We start from the raw sequence: 4373 nt of genomic DNA on the forward strand, positions 1-4373 counted from the left end.
CTCTTTATCAATCTATATAACACCTTGGATTATTATTTGTTTGCAATAGTAAAACCACATACACAAAAAGCTCTCTCCTTTATTATTATTATTGGATTATTATTTTCTGTAATTCACATAAATATTGCAATTCAATTTAATTTTAAATAAATATTAGACATTAGACAACATAATTTCCTTTTTTGGCCTGTTTGACAAATTTAAAGTCCAAGGCTTGTCCGAAGGCTTAAATCATTTTGTTGGGGTGTTCTCGGCAAAGCAATTTTTTGCACATGAAACATAAATACTTTCTAACTTTGTTCCTAAAAATGCATATAACACTGGATTCAGCAGCAATGAAAATAAAACAATGCTTTGGCATACAGAAAATATGTAAGGCAGAAAACTGTGACATTCTATGAAAGTTTGTTTTTGAAACATCACAAACATAATAATATTATATGGAGTCCAACACAAAATGAATAGAATTACAATACTGAATATTAATTTTAAAACTGTTGTTTTCCTTCTAATATTACACGTTGTAAGTTTAAGCACAATTCTAAAGTAACAAGTAATTATAATAAACAGAGGAACAAGAAAAATAGGACAAAGTGTTTATAATGTGCTAGTAGAAGCCACCAATGATTATCTGTAGTATTATTAACTTCACAAACTTTATTACCCATTTGATCTGACTCTGTATACAGGATAATGTCAGGAATACTTGAAAATATACTGACACTCCAGACAATGATGCTCAAGATATAATGCATAACTAATCCTTCCTCTAGATGAAGAAGACCAAGAGTGAACCACTATCAAATACTGATCAATTGTCATCAATGTAAGAAATGCGGCAAAACTTTGAAAGCCAATAAAAAAAAAATGTGGTTTGTCATTTTGCACATTATATTTCCAAAAATCCAAGCGGAAGATTGGTAGACTGCCATGAATGGGAGGTGTACTGGAGAAGAAGATATTGAGATAACTAGGTTCAGAATAAAGATGTTGGTGACACTGTGAAACTTTTCCCATTTAACTAGAATGAGGGTAATAAGACCATTCCCAATGAAACTCAAAATGAACATCAGAGTAGTTAAGATGGCGTTATATAAAGTAGATACAAAATGACGAAGCACTTCTCGTTCACATATCTGTATTGGTATTGCGTCGTACATATCACTGTAGTCATATAAGGGTTTTCTGTGGTGCTTTTCCATTCTGGTGAACTGGTGATCTGCCTAATAAAAATAAAGAAAAGGATATCAGAACGATAAGGTGTTGCTTAGTACGTTCAACGGTTAAAAGGGACATGAATCCCAACATTTTTCTTTCATGATTTAGGTAGAACATACAATTTTTAAACAAACTTTCTAGTTTTACTTCTATTATCATATTTCCTTCATTTCTCTTGGTATCATTTGTTGAAGGAGCAGCAATGTACTACTGGTTTCTAAACTGAACACATGGATGAGCCAATGACAAATCGGTATATATATATATGCAGCCACCAATCAGCAGCTAGAACCTAGGTTCTTTGCTGCTCATGAACTTTCCTAGATAAACTTTTTTAGCAAAGGATAACAAGAGAAGAAGCAAATAAAATAATAGAAGTAAATTGGAAAGTTGTTTAAAATTGTATCCTCTGTCTGAATCATGAATGTCTAACTATTGCAACTGTCCCTTTACATTCTTTAACTAGTACATCAAAGTGTAACATATTATTTTTATAATTGGATGTATTAAATTACATTATTGCATATATTATTGATAGTAAAGGAAAGCATTACAAAAAGTAAGATTTATCTGCAGCAGATCATGTCCGCCAGACATCCGCTGAATGCCGACAGAATACACTATAAGCATTTAACCTTGCACAAGCAGTTCTGGTGAACTGCTTGTGCAATGCCGCCACCTGCAGATTCGCGGCCAATCAGCCGCTAGCAGGGGGTGTCAATCAACCCGATCATAAGTGATCGGACGGATTGATGTCTGCAGCCTCTGAGGCTGCAGACAAATTAAGGAGCAGCAGTCTTAAATCCGCTGCTTCTTAACTCCTGTTTCCGGCGAGCCTGAAGGCTCTTGCGGATACAAGGGTATTTGGCCCCATTCGGGACATGATAAATCAGCCCCAAAGACTTGACCAAGTGCTCACTTTATAACTAGGGCAGCACTTTAAGAACAAAAAAAAACAGGATGCAAATCCTTGACATGGGTAGAGATAGTTCAAATTTAAACAAACACTGCAAAAGAAATTAGCTGACACACGTAGACAAAAAGCAGAAAATGAAGGCCATATTTAGTTATATTACCATCACAGATTATCATCATTATTATTATTATTATCATTTATTTGTATAGCGCCGCCAAATTCGTAGCACTGGGTACAATAAAAGAGGGTATAACAATGACAAGGATTTGTGATAAATACAAAAACATAACAAAACTAAACAAATCTAGTACAGGAGGAAGAGGGCCCTGCTCCGGAGAGCTCACAGTCTACAGGTTTTAGGGGTGCAGAGATATAAGGTTGGGGTAGCTTGTCACATTGGTTGTAGTTGCAGCAGTAAGTCAGGGCAGTTCATGTACATGTATTAGTTTGGTTCGGATGAGGGATTGAGGAGAGAGGTAAGCCTCTCTGAATAGGTGGGGTTTTCAAGGAGCGTCTGAAGCTATACAAGGTTGCAGACAGTCTTATGGAGCGGGGTATAGAGTTCCAGAGGACAGGAGCAGCACGTGTGAAGTCTTGGAGGGCGGGAGTGGGGACGTAGAGATAACAGGAGTGGAGAAAGTGGAGTAAGGAAGGGACGAAATCTGAAAATTTTGCCTAGTGGTGAACAACAGGATTTGGTAAGTGCTTGTATATGTGGGCTGAATGTGAGTTTCTGAGTCTAGTGTGACCCCAAAGACAGCTGACCTGGGGTGAGGTGTTGAGTTCCCAACCGTCAGAGAAATGTCAGGTGTTGGATGTCTCGAAGAGGGGGAGATAAGAAGCAGTTGTTTTGGACAGATTGAGTTGGAGGTAGTGTGAAGACATCCAAGAGTAAATTGCAGAGAGGGCAGTTGGAAATTTAATTGAGTAAAGAGGGAGAGATATCAGGAGAGGAAAGATAGATTTGGGTATCATCAGCATATAAATGGGTCTGGAATCCAAAGGAGGCTAAAAGCTTTCCAAGGGAGGATGTATAGAGAGAGAAAAGCAAAGGGCCCAAGACAGAGCCTTGTAGTACTACCAACTGAGAGAGGCATAGGGTCACAAGATATGTTGTTAATGGGGAAACTGAAAAAGAGCGGTTTGAGAGATATGAGGGCAAACCAGTAGAGGGGCTGTGTCTCGGATGCCAAATGAATGTAGTATTTTTAGGAAGAGAGGTTGGTCGACTGTGTCAAAAGCATCAGACAGGTCAAGAAGAATTAGTATGAGTAGTGGCCTTTTGCTTTAGCTGATAACAGGTCATTTGTTAATTTAGCAAGAGCAGTTTCTGTTTTATTGTTTAGGGTGGAAAACTAGATTGTAATGGATCAAGAATGGAGTTAGTTGTGAGAAATTGAGTTAGCCGATTATAGACCAGTCGTTCCAATAATTTTCTAGCAAAGGGGAAGTAAGTGAGACCGGTCGATAGTTAGAAGGCGTGGAGGGGTCATGCTTTTTTCAAGATTGGTATGATTGACGCATGCTTGAATGTATCAGGAAATGTGCCAGCGGTGAGAGATTGGTTAAAGAGATGAGTTAGGGTAGGCGTTAGTAAAGCAGAGAGAGAGGGAAGGTAGTCGTGAAGGAATAGGGTCAAGTGGGCAGGTTATGAGATGAGCCAAGGATAGGAGACCAGAGACTTCTTCCTCTGTTACAGGAGAGAAGTAGCATAGAGTTTTTGTTAATAGAAGGGGGTGGGTAGGATTGCTGGTTTGATGGTGTGAAGTGCAGATATCTTTTCTAATGGTGTCAATTTTATTTTTAAGTTATCAGCAATAATCTGAGCAGTGAGGGTTGGTAGTGGGCAGGGGGTGCGGGCAAACGTAGAAGGGAGTTAAAGGTTGAGAACAGCTTTCTGGGGTTGGATGCATGAGATGATAAGGGAGGGGAAATAGACTTGTTTGGCCAGGCTGAGCACAGAGTTGTAGGACTTAAGATGCAGAAAGCTGCTGCCAAAATGTGTTGTCTGACCTGCTGGGGAACACTTTATGTTACTTACTCAAGTCAGGGATATATTTTAAGACTGTTACCATTGTTACTATAGTAGCTGAACAACACAAGTTTAGAACACAAAATCGGTCGATGTAATTTGGTTCAACACAGGCTGTTGTCTCTCTCTCTCTCTCTATATATATATATATATACATATAATATAGTAACATAGTAGATGAGGTTGAAAAAAGACCGAAGTCCATCG

General features: G+C 38.3%; 1 pseudogene; it reads right to left on the reverse strand.

Moving 5' to 3' along the window:
- Positions 1-231: 231 nt before the first annotated feature.
- Positions 232-1202, reverse strand: LOC128661545 (C-C chemokine receptor type 4-like; annotated as a pseudogene).
- Positions 1203-4373: the final 3171 nt, after the last annotated feature.

This window comes from Bombina bombina, chromosome 5 (genome assembly GCF_027579735.1).
Source record: "Bombina bombina isolate aBomBom1 chromosome 5, aBomBom1.pri, whole genome shotgun sequence".
NCBI lineage: Eukaryota > Metazoa > Chordata > Amphibia > Anura > Bombinatoridae > Bombina > Bombina bombina.